The sequence below is a fragment of the Balaenoptera borealis genome, assembly GCF_965194805.1.
Source record: "Balaenoptera borealis genome assembly, chromosome: 13".
Lineage (NCBI taxonomy): Eukaryota > Metazoa > Chordata > Mammalia > Artiodactyla > Balaenopteridae > Balaenoptera > Balaenoptera borealis.
In genome coordinates, this window is record NC_138870.1 from 86,991,147 (window position 1) to 87,013,352 (window position 22,206).

A 22,206-nucleotide genomic window follows, 5' to 3' on the forward strand; every position below is an offset into this window, starting at 1 on the left:
CAAGAAAGGATATACATTGTTCAATCAAATAATAGCAACACTTGTTTTATAAAAAACCTTTGCTTGGTAGAAATGAAATCTCCAAGTTGCATCAAGCTTCATCTTGCCTTTCTTTCAGCGTTTGGTGCTCTGTGGCGACCGGACAAAGGGTATAGGTCCACACATTGAGATGAAAATTTATACAAGAGACTGGTTTATATTTTCTTTGTCAACCAGACGAGCTACAGGATTCTCTTCTTTTTGTTTCTTTCCTCTCCTTTTCTTTAACCAGTTTGACCTGTTGTCTTAGTATTGTGCAGACACAGCCGTGGTGATGCCCTCTGATGAGGTGGGTATTCTTTAAGATCTAAACACAACGGGGTGACTTAAGGACAGAGATTCAGCTTTGCTTCTGACTCCCCTTGGTTTTGTGGGTTTAAGTTAATGTTATTTGAAAGTTTTTGTGTGTGTGTGGTTGAATATATACTATAACTTGTTCTTCTGTGACAACAAGATTTATACTGGCGGTGTCTCTCATACCACTGGAAACTGGAAGGAAATCTACAATGTGAACCTCCGAGAGTTTTAAAAAGACAGCAGCCTGGCTTCAGGCTGCCTTCGAGCCTAGTTACAGGCTTGTGCTGCATTCTGGCTCCCTGGCAAGGTCAGAGAGCAAATGGTCGGTCAGATATTTAATACATCACATATGCATTTAGACCAATTCCCTGCTTTCTCCTTGATTAAGATTTCTTCAGTGAGTGAGACTTCAGGGGGAGAGAAAAGGATCTGATGGAACTGTATTAAATACCAGTTTACTTCCCAAGTTTCTGATTTTTTTTTCACTTAAGATATCTTGGCCTGAAAGGCGAGGGGATTTGAACAAAGTATAGAAGCTGGCATTGCATTTTGTATATCATTTTGGCTCCAGGGAACTGCTCCTGGTAAAAATGAGCCTGTGAGATGTAGCTGTTTTAGGCAAGGGCTAACAATACTAGCCTTTTATAAATTATAAATCCTCTTAACCTCAAGCAATTTGGAGCCACCAACTGTAATCTATAAGGTTTCAATTCACAGGGATTTCATTTCTTCTCAATGCCTTGCAAGCCATTAGGCAAATATTTATATGAAGTGCTCAGCTATTAGGGGATTCAAAATCATTTTGTGTGGAATCGACACTTCTTGTCTATACCTCCTCAGTTAAATGTTTTTGATATGAGTTTTATGCTTTACCTTTTGTTAAATACCTTCTGTATTTTGACAACCATTTGATTTCATCTCTTTTAGTACAATTTGTAATCGACAAACCTTAGTCATTGTTGTTTTTTCGACGGGAGGAATGGTGAGGTAGGCAAATTATCATTGCATAATTCTTACTTTTGGTGGTGTTTTCCTGCACCACGTGTGCTTCTTTTCTTGAGAATAACTAGGAATCAAAGACAACTATTACTTGATACTCTGTGGCAATTAGGATCCTCTGGCATAAACAACCATAGACAGCTTGAGAAGAAAAGGAATTTATTAGAGGGGTACAAGGTACTTACAAAATCAAAGAGATTGCCAGACATTGGGCTCTGAGGAGTAGGGGGATCTGAACAAGTCTGTGGGGTTGAGAAGCAGGAACCATTGAACGGACCCATCAAGATGCCACTGTTCAATGAGACAGCCAGTGAGCACCAACTGTTTATTTCCTATCTGCCTCCTGTTGCTTTCGTTCTGATCAGATTCATGGTAGTAGATCCTGGGAGCCATGATCTGATTAGCTTGGTCACATGCTTCATCCTTGTCTGGGGAATGGTGGCACCTGTTTTTTTGGGACACCCCAAACCTCCAATAATCCATATAATGGAATCTCCCTGAAAGGAAAGAGGACATTGTTAGGAAGGAGAACTGGAAGCTGGGCAGCCAAAAACAATACCCATTTCTTGCTTAACATCACACTTAGAGAAATAAGCAAAAAAACTCCACTCTCTTCTCAAACCTAACAACACAGGAATTCCAAGAGATTGAGTAAGCCTCCGCAAGTTAATTTTACCTCAGTGATCAGAATCTGATCATCTTAGATTCAATTCAGCGAAACAATTGTGAAATCCCTTTGGCTTCAAAGTAGAGAGAATCCTGGGAACAATACCCTTGATTCAATTCCACACTGTAAGTTGGGCAGTTTGAAAGAATGACTTGAGTTTTCCTCCAAGCCTTAAGGAAAGTTAATGACCGAGAGCTGGGCTACATGCTTTTATATGGTTGCTTATTATGAGCTATGTAACTTTTACAACTTTATTAAATGTTTTATGGAAAGGTTTATTTCATACTTTAGTACAGCTTTGTAGGATGGCCATTTTGGCCAAAAAGTCTGACAGATGAGCAAAAATGTTTTACAAATATTGCTGGTAAGCAGTTTCTGGGTGAAATCATGTTTCATTTTGACATTTTGTGGAGGTGGGGTAGGAGTGGTTCTCTTTAATGAAGCACAGCAGAGCTGGGTGATTATGAAAGCAGGGGAGTAGAGAGTAGGAGGAGCCTGCCCACATTCCAATTTTTCAGATGTAAAAAATAAAAATAAAAAATTTTATGGATGTCCACTTTGGATGAAAGTGAACATATGGGTTAGGAGCCCCTCCCCCACTCAAAATACATCTAACTGATATTAAGCATGCTTTATAAAACTAAAAATAATATTTTATAATGTATTTATTTCACCTTTACAATAAACCTATGAGTTGGGTAAAAATAATAACTATCACTACTAGATATTCTAAGCCTTGTTCTAAGCACATTATGTGCAATATCTCATTTAATCCTTATAATAAGACACTAGATGAATACAAATATCAACCCCATTTTATCACTTTATAGATGGGGAAACTAAGGCTTACCTAAGTTTTCCAAACATCTGACTCCAAGTCTAATTTATTTTTACTCTATCATAAGGACCTCACTGCCTGGTGGTCTGAGGTGCAGATCATTCAAGTTGTCAATTGATCTTTGAAACATCCTTTCTTATTTTTCTACAGGCAACATAAAAACTACTGAGGACATACATGCTGAGGTTAGAGTTACACTGGCTGTTTGTTACCACAATTTGCCTTGTGAATACTCTTTCTAGTCTCACCTAACTCCAGGTTACTACCTTTTTAGAAAAGCACTGACATCTCCAGATTCTTGGATCCTATTTGTCAGCTTTGCTGGGAAATCTGGGTTGTTTTTTTTCTTCTTCCAAAACTTATATGGTTAAGTTCAATTTCTCTGGCAAAGCAAAAATCTTTTTTTCTAGCTATTCGGAAATCAAATCCCCATGCAAAGAATTCTGAAATCTTTGACTAATTTTTTTATCAAGAATCCAATTTTTGTTTTTTCCTCCCATCTTTAAAAAATGTTGCAATGAGGAATTCAGCTGAAATGCCATTTCTTTGTAGAAGCGCCCCATACATGCCCTTAGACAACTTGGCTTTGTGTAACATCTCATGTGTTTATAGAGTATAACACTCATCCTATCATTAATTGAGTGCCTACTATGTGTCAGAGGCTGTGGTAGGTACTTTATATAAGTTGTCACACTTTATTTAATTCTCACTACAAAACTAAGTGGTATTATCATTTCATTTTTATACGTGAGGAAACTGAAGCCCAGAGAGTTTAAGAGATAGGTCTGGGCTTTAAATTGAGGTCTGTCTCCAATGTTCAATGGTCTCTACTCCATGTAGACTTTTTCTTAGATGGAAGAGAACCCTAAGAATGTCCAAGCTAAGCTTGTCAGGGAAATTTTCTAAAGTATTGTGTTATCTGAGTCAGGGAGATATTTATGAATGGGTGCTCTTGATTGGACTATTTTCCAGCCTTTGACTTTATTAATAGGAGAGTCTCCCATCTTACATTCCGACTGTGCTGCCCTATTCTCCCTACTCCGGGGTCTAAAAATCCTCCCTCCTCTCTGGCCTGAGGAGCAATCTCAGTCCCTAGGGTGAAGTTCAAAGAATTTACCATGCACATTCAGAACCTGACAGTTGACGTGACTCTTGATCATTGTGAAACTTGATCATTGTCAACTAAACAAGCATAAGGGCATTTGTCCCATTTACTTTCAGGGCTGTTGTATGAAGCAAATGAAACTTGACATTTTGTGTGTGAGTAAAAGCGTATGTGTATACTTAATTAAAGGGGTGTGGGGTAGGAATGAGCAGGAGAGACATCCGGAGGGACATGGATATGTCTTAAGTGTCCATATGTGCCTTCCCTGTTGGGGAAGGGGAGTATAATAAAAAGGTGTGTGTGTGTGTGTGTGTGTGTGTAAATGTAAAGTTTGTGTGTACAAGGGATGATTATGGAAAGTCATGTGTGTATTTATTTGTGGTCTGTGTGTGCAAGTACAAAAGTGAGCGTGCAACTTGGGGGGTGTGCTTGTGCTCAGATGGAAGGGAAGAAATACACAAATTCCAGGCTTAAAGTTCAACTGAGGGAAGTGTATGAATTCATTGAGCTCAAAATACATCCCCTAAAAGATGACTGTTTAAATTCACCCTAGACTAATAGTATAGGACTTCCTATTCAACTAGAAATGCATCTCATACTCAGCATTAAGCTGCTGTAAATCAAGCATCACAGGGAGTATGACAGATCTGTTTTGGACACTCCCTTGAGGAATCAGGACAAAAGGGACAGCATCATAGGACATTGCTGCTATTGAGACAAGTCTAGAGCTGTCTAGACATGAGCTAATTATTTCTATTTATCTTTCCTGATCTCTCAAGAGTGGGTTAACTCTCTGATAACTGTTGAGTCTTTCAATTATATCAAGATATTGGTTAACAAGGGGAATGGATAGAGCAAAGAATCAGGAATCAGGTCTCTCACTGACTAATTTTGAAAAAAGCTGCAGAAAGTCACCTAGACTCATTGAACCTCAGACTTCTTGTCAACTAAACAAGCATAAGGGCATTTGTCCATCTACCTTCAGGGCTGTTGTATGAAGCAAATGACAGGATTTGAAGCCCTCTGAATAGCATATATAGTGTAAACCAAATAAATTGTTATTGATAACGTAGTTTTCTGGGAACCAAGTTGTTGAATGTATTTGTTTCTTGGGTTTCTCTGCTAACTGATTAAGTGAAATGAGCCCCTGATATAAACATAGCAGTTGAAGATTTGAGCTTGAGTACTACTTTCATGGCCTTTCAGCAGAGTGATCATTTTACCTCTTGAGCCTTAAAAGTGTCCACATCTATCAAGTAGGTTTATGATACTCTAACTCGCAGGATTGTGTTAAGGATTACATGGGATGTGAGAGCGCTTTGTAAGCTTTAAAATGTTATTCAAAAGAAGAGGGTATTTATTAGTGTTTCCCTCATGAGCTACTGGAAAAATCCATTTTTCTCTTGTTGTATGTGACAAAGAGAAGGCTGAGGAGCTTTGCCAGTACACACACATTTAATAACCTCCCTGTCTCTGACCACATAATTTACAGCTGACTGGTATGCATGGATCCAGATGTGTTATTGTGAATTAGGATTAAGAGGCTCTATAACTCCTCAAGCTTCCTGGAAATTAGTTGATCATGTTATACTGAACAGTTAGCTAGTGGATTAATTAACATTTAACTAATGACTTTGGGTTGTTTTACCAACCTAAGTACTCTTGTCTTTATATCTTCAAGCTTAATACCTAGACACTAATGGATTTGTTCATCAAGCCTTTATGGAATTCTTACTTGGTTCCAAGTAGAAGCAAGATATACCAAGATGAAAATATGTGGTCTCTGCCTCCACAAAGCTCCCAGTCTAGTTAGGAAACAGACAAGTAAAAAATAAAAAAGTGATTCCAACAAGGTGCATTAATAGAAGCATAGATGCAGGTGCTGTAGGGGAAGAGAGGATGGGAATTTAACTCTGACAGTTGCCCCAGATGTTGGAGGTTATGATGGACCTGAGGCTGCCAGACTCAGTGAGATTTTATCATGCAGACAGAAGGAGGAAGGGAAAAAGATTTGAGGCAGAGGGAATGATGCAGGTAATACAGACATGGAAGTGTAAGAGTGCATTGTATATGGTGGGACTGCATGTAGATTGATATGACCCATCAAGATGTCTATGAGGATATGGTTAAAGCTTCTCTCCTATGAGTGGGAGAAGTAGGGGCCAATTTTTTAAGGTCTGGGAATTCCAAACTAAGAAACTCGAATTCTCTCTGCATTCAGGGACACATTAAAGGATTATAGGCAGGCAGTTAAATGACATGATCAAATTGGCATTTTAGAAAGTGTCAAATTAAAACCTTTATTGAACATCTACTATACACTCTATGAAGCTCTGACAAATTAAAGATAAAAGTATCTTAAGGATTCTGATCTTCTGGAACTTTGCATGTTGAGGACTATAAATTTTTCTGCCCTTGACTAGTTTAGAGAATAAGTGGGAAAGGCATCAGGGTGGAGAAATTCATCTCAGTTCATTAGAACTACACCAGAAGAAGGCCTGGTAAACAATGGTGTTTGGGCAAGAACTTGTTCACATCAATTTGTACTCCACTCAGAATATTTTGATAGGGGGTCTCTTCCAAGCCTTCGTGAGTAGACACAAGTGCAAGCCACATATCCTATTATTAGCAAACATCGGTTATAGATCTGTCCTCTTTTCAAGAGAAGAAAAGAAAAACCTCCGAAGAGTATGAAACTATACTGTGTAAAAGAGGAATCCTCTAGGCCTATGAAAATTCATGGTGGAAAAAAGGAACACATTTCTGAGGACTGGAAGATAAAGATCATTATCTTCAAAAATTATTTTTTAATGATAACCAGAATAATTTTTAACAAGATGCAAATAAACACTGGCTTTTTAAAGATAAGAGCAGAGAATCATGAGAAGAGACCATTCTGAAATGAAAATACAAGATGAAATGTGAAGACAATAAGTTCAGCAGAAAAGGGAACTGGGTGACATGAGGAAGATGCAGCAGTTTAGTTAATTTACCCGCCCATTCCTCTTTCTCAGAGTGGGCTCTCCTACTCTCCATTCTCAGAATGGAGAAAGAACACATGATTTGACCCTCTCACAGCTGATTGGACTAGGAATGGACACATGACCCAAACTTGGCCAATCAATTCCTTTCTCCTAGAAAATTGGAATAGGGATCCAGGAATGCTATGTAGGCTCAGACTGTGCTGAAAGAGAGAAGGTAGGAAGAATTGCCTTGTGGGTCACTTTTCTTTCCTGTTCACAGAGAAATAGAGCTCTGGACTGCAGAGAGGAGTGAAATAAGAAGATGAACAAAGAAAAGCAGAGACAGGAGACCACAGAGTCTGGAGAGAGATAGACACAGAGAGAAAGTGGCTATCTTGGTCCCTGACAACTTTCCAGTTCCTCATCCCAGTCCCCCATGAGGCCTCACTAGACTTCCTGACTTTGGGTTCTATGAATTACACTTGTATTATTTTAAAAACATTCTACTTTTGGCTTACCCTAATTTGAATAGGATACTATTATTTGCAACCAAATGGTCCTTGACCAAAAAAGAAGGATTGCAAGGATACTAAAAACAAAACAAAACAAAAAACCCAGTTCTAGTGTAGACTTCTGTTTTGAAAGTCAGCTGGAGAACAGCTTCCACTGCAGAATTTCTTGATTTCCCACAAAAATACATATAAATTAAAGGATTTAGAAACAACTCAGAATAACACTGAGAATCTAGGCTGGTAGTCAACTTAATTCCAGAATCAAGAGGGTTGATTTAAATACTTATTTTGCTTACCCTCTGAATAGGCATTTGTCTCTGTGGGCTATTCCTTCTTTCTTGAAGCAGTCTCTTTCTTTGGCTCCCATGATTATATTCTTCTGATAGTTTTCATACCTCTCTAGCTACGTCTTTGTCCATTTTCCCTGTTCCTCCTTCTCTACTTGACCCTTTAGCAGTTTTCTTAGGATTATTCATGGGCCACCTTCTCTCTTACTCTATTTAAGTTGGTCCCACCCATGACACTTGTTTCTGGTGATTCTGAAATCTATGCACTCAGCCCACAGCTCTCGAGTATACAAACATCTTCCTACTAGAAATTTTTACCTGGATGTAAGAATAGAATTGTGTATGTAACCTAAATCATCCTCTTTCCAGCCAAATCTGCCCCTCCTTCAAAAAATATCACCTTCTCCAACTTCCCAGTCATCCACACTAGAAACTTGGGAATTATCCTGAAGTATTGTCTCTCCCTTTTCCTTAATATCCAGTCAGTCACCAAGTCCTGCTGTAAAGATGATAGGGAAAAAGCTAGGATCCCCATTGATATTTGATTTAGTGCCCAAAACCTTTAAGCTTCATCTCTCTCGCATGTCGCTCACCTTTGGTGCAATCGGGATAGGTTTATACTCATCTCCTATCCAACACACAGGTCTTGGCAAAATGAAAAGCCTGCGTGTGTGTGGTGTGTGGTGTGTGTGTGTGTGTGTGTGTGTGTGTGTGTGGCAGAGGAGGCAGACGCTTAAATAAAGAACTCTAATAACAGTGGATGATGGACATTGAGTTTTAAATAAATAGCATGAGTTCAGAGTATCAGAGAACAAGGTGATGAGTGTAGGGGAAGAGATGTGTTAAGTGAAATTGTGATAGAACCTAGGGATTGGATTGGAATGAAGCTCCCTGACCTAACCTCACCACTGTTTACCTTCCCTCTTGCACCCACACACAGCTGTATAGATGAAAAGGAGATTTTTCCATTATATTACAGAATATAAGCCAAGGCAACCTGCATGCTCTGTCTGAAAACACCTTTCCATTTTCAAGAATGAATAAAGAGGAAAAAGATGGAAAAAAACAATATGGGGTTTATGAAAATGAATACTGTAGAGTAAAGGAAAGGGACAAGTATTGAAAGACTCAAAGGAATAGCCTATTTCAGAAACTGATCTATTACAGTGTATAGTTTAAGTATAGGCAAAGCTGAAAAAAAAAAAAAAAAGATAGCCCCAAATACAGTGTTTCAAAGACGTTTATTCCTTTTTCATATAATGGTCTAGAGGCAGGGTTGTCAAGGATAGGAAAGGAGCTCTAAGGGATGCAGTTTCCTTCTATCTTGTTACTCTGCAATCATCTAGAGCAATGAGTGTGGTTCAGAACAGCACTAGTCTTGGGACTTCTTGTCACCAATCAGCAGTGAAACAAGTACATAAGTTGAGAGTGTTTATCTTATCTCGTTATGTACTGATAAGAGTTTAGAGGTAAGCTACTCATCTTATCGCTGACCAGCAACAAACAGTTTTCAGATTGTACCTGTCTATGCACCACACTTTAGATGGCACTGCCCTATGTTATGCTTGAGACTGGCTAACTAGCACCATGCTATGTGTATAGAGATACAAAATAAATAAATAAATAATTTAAAAAATCCTTCAGAAAGAGCAGGCAGCAATTAAAATGTACCAAAATGAAATTAAGAGGATAAAGTGAAATATAACAGGATATGATAATAAAATTAAAAAGAGAATAGGAGGAAATGAGAAAGGAACTGATGAAATAAGGATTGAATCTACATTAACAAAAACTTTAATACCCAAATTAGAGGCAGTAGAGAGCATAATCAATGCTGTATAAAACCATTACATTGTGTAAGAGTTAAATTTGAGCTTTTCTCCTAGAATGTAGAAAAAAAGCTCAAAGGAATTTAAAAATTGAAAGAGAAGATGACAGACATGGAAACCAAAACCAGAGAACCAAAAAAAAAAAAAAAACCAAAAAAAAAAAAAAAAATCTCCTGAAAAGGAAAAGAAGAAAAACACAAATAGAATCAAATTATTAATTAAAGATATAAGACAAAATAACCTTAATTGAGGTGAAGTGAGGCATGTTTAATGATTTAAAGGCTCACTCCCTTCCAGGAGAAAAATCCGTGAAAAAATAATTAACTTACTTTCATCCAGGCAAGATTTCTGGACTAGGAGGACAAAGAAAACTTCACTGAAAATTCAGGTAGCAAAAGAAATAATGGGACAAGTCTAGGCTTATTCTTCTTCGTAGCAATAAATTTTATGTTTACAAAATTTTGAGGAAGAATAAAACAACTATTGACAAAGAATTTTATGACCAGCCAAATTATCTTACTCTTTCATATGGGAAAGTACTAAAATGTCTTTGAATTAATGTGTTCTGCAAATATAGCCATGCTTATTAGATGTCAGGCCCTTTAGATACAATGATAAGTAAGATATATATATATATATCTTGAACTGAGAAAATAGACTAACCATGCATCCTGTTGAAAATTTGTGTATGAAAACATTCTCTAACCTACTGAAACATGAAGCAAAGAAAAATAATCAAGCTTGTCAAAGTAAATATATAAAAGTTTTGGGCATAAGAATTGAAGCCAGTGAAAGTAGAAAGTAGATATGACAAAAATACTGTAAATATGATTATAGAACTCAAAGTCAATTTCTAATTTGTTCTCAAATTGAAAATATCAAATGAGCAATATTATTATATTATAAATAACTTAGATTTAAAATCCAAGCTTATGTCAACAAAGACCATGAAACTGTCATGGTCTTTGTTGAAATGAGGAAAGAATGGAAGAAAATTAGAGGATTAAAAAGATACTTAGAAAGTTCAAAAGATATTTTCTCATTCCTAACTGAGATAAAAATAACTAGAGGTTACAAAGCCCTTTTGATAATCTTATAAGTAGCAATTTATAGAATTAATAAAAGAAAAACTGCAAAATAATACAACACAAGATTATACAGATCATATATGCATGTTATATATGTTATATGCTATATAGGTATATATAACAAGAAGGTTGCAGATCATATATGCTAGTTTTAACCAAAAGCATGCATGGTCAAATTTGCTTTATTAAAAGATAGAGCCTTGAACTAAATTTTGTGAATCTAATTATTTGTTTCTTGGTAAGGAACATATGTAACACATCTTCTAAATTTTAAAATCAAAATTATGAGCAGTGGTAGATGTTATTAAATGAGAAAGAAAACAGAGATTGTAGTATTAATTTCAAGGCAAAATGCAAGGAAAAGCATTACATATTACAAATAATTATTTTTGACACACAATAAAGATATCACTATCATGAACCTTTTCTAACCAAATACTATCATTTTGAACTAGATAAGGCAAAGACAGAAATACAAATAGAATTGAATGAGCACACACTGAAGTATTTTCTTCTCAGCCTAAACCTAGAAAAATGAAATAAAACATATATTTAAATATTGAAATAATAAAATCATATTTGAAAATGGGGAAAAAATTTTTTCTTGGTCCACAGGCCAATCTGTATAAGAAAATGGAGAGTGGAGGTACCAGCACTAAATTAAGACTGATTTTGCAATAGGAACCCAACTTAGAAAGACACAAGTCGTATGGAAGACACTTAGCTCAGAGCACAGGGATGAGAATTCTGTTGCAAAAGATGAACCCACAACCAAATATCACTAAACAGATGAGAAACAACTACACTTCAACAGGGAAGAGCAAACCTAACAAATAGAAATACTATCGTCTTAGGAAGTAGAGTTAGTAAACCAAAACAAAAAGGACTTTAAATAAACAATTTAAGATCTTTTAAAAGATAAAGGAAGAAATCTTGAGATAAACACAGGGCTTTTAAAACAGGGGCAGGTGGAGAGAGACCTGGGAGGAAGTGTGTGTGTGCGTGTGCGTGTGTGTGTGTGTGTGTGTGTGTGTGTGTGTGTGTGTATGAGCATGCGTGTTTCTGTATACACAAAGAAAATAAAAATTCATTGGGTACAATAAATAACATGCTGGGTAGAGCTGAAGAACAAACCAACAATTTCAAACAAAAGCAAAATTTAATAAATTAGAAAAATGCACAAATACCAAAAGTAGTTAATTAACAAAACCAAAGGCTAGTTCTTTGAAAACTCCTATAAAATAAACAATACCCTAGCGGAAGAATCAAAGAAAGAGAAAAGAAGGAAAGCACAAATACACAGAATCTGAAATGAAAATAGAGGCTTAAAAAAATGCTTAAATTTTTTTTACTTATGAAAATTTTATGAACAACTTAGTACCAAGGAATTTGAAACCTAAATAAGCAGAATATTTTAAGGAAAATGTAAATTACCAAAATAAACTTAACAACACAGGTTAATAAACAAAAAAGAATTGGAAACAGAAGCCAAAGATTTTTTTCTAAGAAAAGGCACCAGACCCAGGTAACTGTATGGGTGAGTTCCAGCAAACCTTCAAGAAACAGATAATTCCCATCTCATGCAAACTGTTCCAAAAAAAACATAAAAAGGTAGGAAACCATCCAACATATTTTGTAAGGCTAGCTTAACAATGATATCAAAACCAGATTATAGGAGTCAAGATGACGGTGTGGAAAGACGCTGAGTTAACATCTCCCCACAACTAGGGCACCTGCCGGCCTCTGGTGGGGGACCCTGATGCCCAAGGAGATGGGAGGAACCCCCAAGTGAACCGGTAGGATGTGGGGGGACTGAGGGGGGAGGAGAAGTGGAGGTCAGACAGGATCGGCGCCACTGAGGCTGGGGAGATCAGGAGAGGCAGATGGGAGGGGCCCTCTGGGAGGAGTGGGAGAGGAGCAGAGAGCGTTTGCCCCATCCACTTGGGCCCAGGGAACCTGCTGAACTCCCAGGCCAGTCCTCTGCTCTCCAAGGCCCCCCCCAACCCCCAGCTGCATAGGTCCTGGGGACATAGGAGGGAGGCTGGGGAGATCAGTAGAGGCAGGTGGGAGGGGCCCTCTGGAACCAGAGAAGCAGGAAAGGAGAGGAGGGTGTTTGCCCCACCCACTCAAGTCCAGGAAGCCTGCTCGGCTCCCGGGTGAGGTCCCCTGCCCTCTGAGACCAGGGGTGGGGGTCACGCATGGACCCCTTCTGTTCCTTGAGCCTAAGCCCGACCCCCCACAGCCCTAGGGCCTTTTCCAGCCCTGTGGGTCCTGAGCATAGGCCCTGCCCACCACCCAAATCTTGCCCTTGCTTAGGTCCCGCCCTGCACAGCCAAGGCCTTTCCCCCCATTTAAAAAAATTTTTTATATTCTTTCTAACATATCTATTAGTTTCCTAGTCTAATTTTATTTTTTACTTTGTTATTGTTCTCTTTTTTTTTGCCACCCCACGCAGCTTGCGGGATCTTAGTTCACAAACCAGGGGTTGGGCTGAAGCTCCTGTGGTGGGAATTCCAAGTCCAAACCACTGGACTAACAGAGAACCTCAGACCCCAGGGAATATTCATCAGAGTGAGGTCTCATGGAGTTCCTCATTGCAATAACAAGACCCAGCTCTACCCAATAGCCTACAAACTCTAGTGTTGGAAGCCTCAGGCCAAACAAGCAGTAAGACAGAAACACAATCCCATACATAAAAAAAAAAATGAGACGGCAAAAAAATGTCACAGAGGAAGGAGCAAGGTAAAAACCTACAAGATGAAATAAATGAAGAGGAAATAGGCAATCTACCTGAAAAACAATTCAAAGTAATAGTAGAGATGATCCAGAATCTTGGAAATACAATGGAGGCACGGATTGAGAAAATATAAGAAATGTTTAACAAAGATCTAGAAGAACTAAAGAACAAACAAACAGAGATGGACAACACAAAACTGAACTGAAAAATACACTAGAAGGAATCAATAACAGAATAACTGAGGCAAAAGAACGAATAGGTGAGCTGGAAGACAAAATGGTGGAAATAACTGCTGAGGAGCAGAATAAAGAAAAAAGAATGAAAAGAATTGAAGAAAATCTCAGAGACCTCTGGGACAACACTAAACTCACCAACATTCGAGTTATAAGGGTCCCAGAAGAAGAACAGAAAAAGAAAGGGTCTGAGAAGATATTTGAAGAGATTATAGTCAAAAATTTCCCTAACATGGGAAAGGAAATAGTCACCCCAATCCAGGAAGCACAGAGAGTCCCATACAGGATAAACCCTAGGAAAAACACACCAAGACACATACTAATCAAACTAACAAAAATTAAATTCAAAGAAAAATATTAAAAGCAGCAAGGGAAAAACAAAAAATAATGTACAAAGGAATCCCCATAAGGTTATCAGCTGATTTTTCAGCAGAAACTCTGCAGGTAAGAAGGGAGTGGCAGGATATACCTAAAGTGATGAAAGAGAAAAACCTACAACCAAGATTACTCTACCCAGCAAGGATCTCATTCAGATTCATTGGAGAAATAAAAATCTTTTCAGACAAGCAAAAGCTAAGAGAATTCAGCACCACCAAACCAGCTTTACAACAAATGCTAAAGAAACTTCTCTAGGCAGGAAACACAAAAGAAGAAAAAGACCCACAAGAGCAAACCTAGAACAATTAAGAAAATTGGTAATAGGAACATACATATGGATAATAACCTTGAATGTAAATGGATTAAATGCCCCAACCAAAAGACACAGACTGGCTGAATGGATACAAAAACAAGACCCATATATATGCTGTCCAAAAGAGACCCACTTCAGACCTAGGGACACATACAGACTAAAAGTGAAGGGATGGAAAAAGATATTCCATGCAAATGGAAATCAAAAGAAAGCTGGAGTAGCAATACTCGTATCAGATAAAATAGACTTTAAAATAAAGACTGTTACAAGAGATAAGGAGGGACACTATATAATGATCAAAGGATCAATCCAAGAACAAGATATAATAATTATAAATGTCTATGCACCCAACATAGGAACACCTCAATACATAAGGCAAATACTAACAACCATGAAAGGAGAAATCAACACTAACACAATAATTGTAGGAGACTTTAACACCCCACTTACACCAATGGACAGATCATCCAAACAAAAAATAAATAAGGAAACACAAGCTTTAAATGACACAATAGACCAGATAGATTTAATTGATATTTATAGAACTTTCCACCCAAAAGTGGCAGAATACACTTTCTTCTCAAGTGTACATGGAACATTCTCCAGGATAGAGCACATCTTGGTTCACAAATCAAGCCTCAGTAAATTTAAGAAAATTGAAATCATATCAAGCATCTTTTCTGACCACAATGCTATGAGATTGGAAATCAATTACAGGAAACAAACTATAAAAAACATAAATACATGGAGGCTAAACAGTGCACTACTAAATAATCAAGAGATCACTGAAGAAATCAAAGAAGAAATTGAAAAAATACATAGAAACAAATGACAATAAAAACATGATGACCCAAAACCTATGGGATGCAGCAAAAGCAGTTCTAAGAGGGAAGTTTATAGCAATTCAGTCTCACCTCAAGAAACAAGAAAAATCTCAAATAAACAATGTAACCCTACATTTAAAACAACTAGAGAAAGAAGAACAGAGAACCCAAAGTCAGTAGAAGGAAAGAAATCATAAAGATCAGAGCAGAAATAGATGAAATGGAAATGAAGAAAACAGTAGCAAAGATCAATAAAACTAAAAGCTGGTTTTTTGAGAAGATAAACAAAATTGATAAACCCTTAGCCAGACTCATCAAGAAAAAAGGGAGAGGACGCAAATCAATAAAATTAGAAATGAAAAAGGAGAAATCACAACTGAACACTGCAGAAATACATAGGATTATAAGAGAACACTACAAACAACTATATGCCAATAGAATGGACAACCACGAAGAAATGGACAAATTCTTGGAAAAGTACAATTTTCTAAGACTGAACCAGGAAGAATTAGAAAATATAAACAGACCTATTACAAGTAATGAAATTGAAACCACAATTTAAAAATCTTCCAACAAACAAAAGTCCAGGACCAGATGGCTTTACATGAGAATTCTATCAACCATTTAGATAAGAGCTAACACCGATCCTTCTCAAACTCTTCCAAAAAATTGCAGAGGGAGAAACACTCCCAAATTCATTCTACAAAACCACCATCACCCTGATACCAAAACCAGAAAAAGATGTCACAAAAAAAGAAAACTCCAGGCCAATATCACTGATGAACATAGATGCAAAATCCTGAACTACTAGCAAACAGAATCCAAGAGCACATTAAAAAGATCATATACCATGATCAAGTGGGATTTATCCGAGGGATGCAAGGATTCTTCAATATATGCAAATCAATCAATGTGATACACCACATTAACAAATTAAGGAAAAAAAACATATGATCATCTCAATAGATGCACAAAAAGCTTTTGACAAAATTCAACACCCATTTATGATAAAACTCTCCAGAAAATGGGCATAGAGGGAAATTATCTCAACATAATAAAGGCCATATATGACAAACCCACAGCAAGCATCATACTCAATGGTGAAAAACTGAAAGCATTTCCACTAAGATCAGGAACAAGACAAGGATGTGCAATCTTGACACTCTTATTCAACATAGTTGTGGAAGTCCTAGCCACAGCAATCAGAGAAGAAAAAGAAATAAAAGGAATACAAAGCAGAAAAGAAGAAGTAAAACTGTCACTCTTTGCCGATGATGACACTATACATAGAAAATCCTAAAAATGCCACCAGAAAGCTACTAGAACTAATCAATGAATTTGGTAAGGTTACAGGATACAAACGTAATGCACAGAAATCTCTAGCATTCCTATACACCATCAATGAACAATCAGAAAGAGAAATTAAGGAAACACTCCCATTTACCATTGCAACAAAAAGAATAAAATACCTAGGAATAAACCTGCCTAAGGAGGCAAAATACTTGTACTCAGATACCTATGAAACACTGATGAAAGAAGTCAAAGATGACATAAACAGATGGAGAAATATATCATGTTCTTGGATTGGAAGAATCAGTATTGTGAAAATGACTATATTACCCAAAGCAATCTACAGATTCAATACAATCCCTATCAAACTACCAATGGTATTCTTCACAGAATTAGAACAAAAAATTTTACAATTCATATGGAAACACTAAAGACCCCGAATAGCCAAAGCAGTCTTGAGAAAGAAAAACGGAGTTGGAGGAATCAGGCTCCCCGACTTCAAAGTATACCACAAAGCTACAGTAATCAAGACTGTATGGTACTGGCAGAAAAACAGAAATATAGATCAATGGTACAGGATAGACTGCCCAGAGATAAACCCACACACATATGGGCACCTAATTTATGACAAAGGAGGCAAGAACATACAATGGAGAAAAGACAGCCTCTTCAATAAATGGTGCTGGGAAAACTGGACAGCTACATGTAAAAGAATGAAATTAGAACACTCCCTAACACCATACACAAAAATAAACTCCAAATGCCCTAAAGACTTAAATATAAGACCAGACACTATAAAACTCTGAGAGGAAAACATAGGAAAAACACTCTTTGACATAAACCACAGCAAGATCTTTTTTGACCCATCTCCTAGAGTAATGGAAATAAAAACAAAAATAACAAATGGGACTTAATTAAACTTAAAAGCTTTTGCACAGCAAAGGAAACTATAAACAAGACAAAAAGACAACCCTCAGGATGGAACAAAATATTTGCAAATGAAACAACAGACAAAGGATTAATCTCCAGAATATACAAACAGCTCATGGAGCTTAATATCAAAAAAACAAACAATCCACCTAAAAAATGGGTGGAAGCCCTAAATAGACATTTCACCAAGGAAGACATACAGATGGCCAAGAGGCACATGAAAAGATGCTCAACACCTCTGATTATTAGAGAAATACAAATCAGAACTACAATGAGGTATCACCTCTTGCCAGTCAGAATGGCCATTAGCAAAAAATCTAGAAACAATAAATGCTGGAAAGGGTGTGGTGAAAAGGGAACCCTCCTGCACTGTTGGTGGGAATGTAAATTGATACAACTGCTATGGAATACAGTATGGAGATTCCTTAAAAAACTAAAAATAGAACTACCATATGACCCAGCAATCCCACTACTGGGCATACACCCTGAGAAAACCATAATTCAAAAAGAGACATGTACCACAATGTTCACTGAAGCCCTATTTACAATAGCCAGGACATGGAACCAACCTAAGTGTCCATTGACAGATGAATGGATAAAGGATATGTGTCACATATATACAATGGAATATTGCTCAGCCATAAAAAGGAAACGAAATTGAGTTATTTGTAGTGAGGTGGATGGACCTAGAGTCTGTCATACAGAGTGAAGTAAGTCAGAAAGAGAAAAATATCATATGCTAACGCATATATATGGAATCTTAAAAAAAAAATGGTACTGATGAACCTAGTTGCAGGGCAGGAATAAAGATGTAGACATAAAGAATGGACTTGAGGACACGGGGTAGGAGGGGGAAGCTGGGGCGAAGTAACAGTAGCATCGACATATATACACTACCGAATGTAAAATAGTTAGCTACTGGGAAGCAGCAGCATAGCACAGGGAGATCAGCTCAGTGCTTTGTGATGACTGAGAGGGGTGGGATAGTGAGGATGGGAGGGAGGTTCAAGAGGGAGGGGATATGGGGACATGTGTATGCATATGGCTGATTCACTTTGCTGTACAACAGAAACTAGCATGGTATTGTGAAGCAATTATACTCCAATAAAGATCTATTAAACAAACAAACAAAAAAACAAAGAATGTTCATAGGTGTGATTTGGTGTATACTTTTCTTTTTGTTTCTGTGTTTATTCATAGGTAGCTTATATGTTTTTTTTTTTTCCTTATGGTGAATGAGAACTTTCTTCCTATTACTTGTTCTAATTGGTTATCACTGCTTCAAATAAAATTCCATTTAAAATAATTCTGAAATCAGCACAACCTAGTGGAGTTTGGTAGGAAGGGACTTTGTTCTTGAAAGGATTTATTTAATTTCATGTATGATTTCAATAATTCTCTCATAACTTCCTGTTTATAGTAATTTATATCGTGCAGACATACTCTGATTTTTGAGTATCTTACTTGGAAAGGAAAAAAAGGATGGGAAAACAGCCTCTAAAGTCCAAACCATCATACATCAAGATTCCCTTTCATCTTTCTACATTTTACAGATACGTCTGTCTATAAGCTATAGCGAACGACACAGATGTTAGTCATTACAAGAATGGTTACTCTGCTGTGACAGGATTGGGAAACAGTTCTGTCTCCAATCCCAGGGAAATGTTTTCTCTTTATAGTTCCTTCTTTTGTTAATGCTTTCTGGGGGCATTGCTGGAAAGACAACTAATACTTGAGTTGCCATATTTATTACTTACGAGTTAGTGGGAGATTGAGGTGGCTCTAGCCAGGGGCACACACATTCTCTGAGCTACCACCACCTTTTCTTGCCATTTATTGGCATTCACTTTTCTATAGACTCAGTGTTATAAGTCATGACTAGACTGTGTATACATGTAAAGTAGTAAAAAGAGCATGTAGCACCAGTCCTGGGTTCAAATCCTGACTCCACTGTTTTCTAATTGTGTGACTTCAGGCAGGTTAGTTAACTTCTCAGTACCTCAAGCTGCCTATTTGTGAGATGAGATTATTAAAACTTTATATCCCAAGGTTGTTAAGGAGAGTGTATTACGTAATGCATACAAAACTATTTAGCACAACTTCTGTTATATACAGCCGATACTCCATATATGTTGGTTCCCTTACACTTAATTTATAGGCAAGTTTGAATCCAGATTGCTTGATCTTAGTGTCCTTTAGAAAATTTTGTTTTAAATTTCAAATAACCAATTGACAAATGCATTTTAGAATCATAAATAACCAGGAGTTGCCTATAAAGTACTTAGCACCATGGCACTTAAGAATTCGAAAAAAAATTAAATGTATACTAACCTTCCTTTTCTTTGAGTAGGAGCTAAGTCTTCATCTGTTGGCTGTTTACATGGTAGAGACTCAGATATGTAATGAGTGAAGGTGACTGATTTATGTGTATATGATTATTAAGAAAAATAATTAACACGATTCAGGACTTCCTAGTTTACAAAGCTCATTCACTATCACAATTTTATTTGTTCACCAAAGCCCAGGGAATAAGGTCAAAAAAAATTATCATTCCTATTGTACAGTTGAGGAAACTAAGACTCAGGAATTTTCAGTGACTATCTTAAGGCCACAGAGCTTAGAACACTAGTGTGCTGACTCTCTTTTTGCAAAATCCTGTTACTTTTCTCGTGATGTGCTTTTCTTGTTACTTTTCTTGTGCTCTGGGAGAGTGTGTGGACTAAATACAGTAAGGATAAGAAGGTCATTTGAGAGTAATTTGGCAAATACCCTGTAAGCTTGAAAATGCACAAACTCCATGACCCAGCAACTCTGCTTCTAGGGATATACCCTAGGGTATCTCTCTACAGGTGCATAAGGACACATGAACAAGAATGTTTATTGCAGCATTGTTTGATATTAGCAAAATTTGGAAGCAGATTAATGTCCATCTGTAGGATAATGAATAAATAAACTATGTTCTCTTCATAAGATGAAATGTTATACAACGGTTAAAATAATAGGTTAGTGTGCAGAAATGTGATATTGAGTGAAAAAATGAATTTGGAAAAGTTGCAGGATACAAAATTAATGCACAGAAATCTCTTGCATTCCTATATACTAATGATGAAAAATCTGAAAGAGAAATTAAGGAAACACTCCCATTTACCATTGCAACAAAAAGAATAAAATACCTAAGAATAAACCTACCTAGGGAGACAAAAGACCTGTATGCAGAAAATTATAAGACACTGATGAAAGAAATTAAAAATGATACCAGCAGATGGAGAGATATACCATGTTCTTGGATTGGAAGAATCAATATTGTGAAAATGACTATACTACCCAAAGCAATCTACAGATTCAATGCAATCCCTATCAAATTACCAATGGCATTTTTTACAGAACTAGAACAAAAAATCTTAAAATTTGTATGGAGACACAAAAGACCCCCAATAGCCAAAGCAGTCTTGAGGGAAAAAAAGCAGAGCTGGAGGAATCAGACTCCCTGACTTCAGACTATACTACAAAGCTACAGTAATCAAGACAATATGGTACTGGCACAAAAACAGAAATATAGATCAATGGAACAAGATAGAAAGCCCAGAGATAAACCCACACACCTATGGTCAATTAATCTATGACAAAGGAGGCAATGGAGAAAAGACAGTCCCTTCAATAAGTGGTGCTGGGAAAACTGGACAGCTATATGTAAAAGAATGAAATTAGAACACTCCCTAACACCATACACAAAAATAAACTCAAAATGGATTAGAGACCTAAATGTAAGACTGGACACTATAAAACTCTTAGATGAAAACATAGGAAGAATGCTCTTTGACATAAATCACAGCAAGATCTTTTCTGATCCACCTCCTAGAGTAATGGAAATAAAAACAAAAATAAACAAATGGGACCTAATGAAATTTCAAAGCTTTTGCACTGCAAAGGAAACCATAAACAAGATGAAAAAACAACCTGCAGAATGGGAGAAAATATTTGCAAATGAATCAACGGACAAAGGATTAATCTCCAAAATATATAAACAGCTCATGCAGCTCAATATTAAAAAAACAAACAACCCAATCCAAAAATGGGCAGAAGACCTAAATAGACATTTGTCCAAAGAAGACATATAGATGGCCAAGAAGCACGTGAAAAGCTGCTCAACATCACTAAGTATTAGAGAAATGCAAATCAAAACTACAATGAGGTATCACCTCACACCAGTCAGAATGGGCATCATCAGAAAATCTACAAACAACAAATGCTGGAGAGGGTGTGGAGAAAAGGGAACCCTCTTGCACTGTTGGTGGGCATGTAAATTCATACAGCCACTATGGAGAACAGTATGGAGGTTCCTTAAAAAACTAAAAATAAAATTACCATATGATCCAACAATCCCACTCCTGGGCATATACCCAGAGAAAACCATAATTCCAAAAGACACATGCACCCCAATGTTCATTGCAGCACTATTTACAATAGCCAGGTCATGGAAGCAACCTAAATGCCCATCGACAGATGAATGGATAAAGAAGTTGTGGTACATATATACAATGGAATATTACTCAGCTGTAAAAAGGAATGAAATTGGGTCATTTGTTGAGACGTGGATGGATCTAGAGACTGTCATACAGAGTGAAGAAAGTCAGAAAGAGAAAAACAAATATCGTATATTAATGCATATATGTGGAACCTAGAAAAATGGTACAGACGAACCAGTTTGCAGGGCAGAAGTTGAGACACAGATGTAGAGAACAAACGTATGGACACCAAGGGGGGAAAGCGGCGGGGGGTGGGGGTGGGGGTGTGAAAAAAATTTTTTAGAATGATACATGTAGCATGATAATATTTATATAACATTTTGTTTAATGAGTTTTTTTAAAAATTATTTA

At 37.0% G+C, this 22,206-nt stretch overlaps 1 long non-coding RNA gene across 1 annotated transcript in view; it reads left to right on the top strand.

The window, feature by feature from the left end:
• LOC309608954 overlaps positions 1–22,206 on the top strand; it is a 1,139,914-nt gene that overhangs the window by 460,512 nt on the left and 657,196 nt on the right. The gene's annotated exons all lie outside the window — the stretch shown is intronic.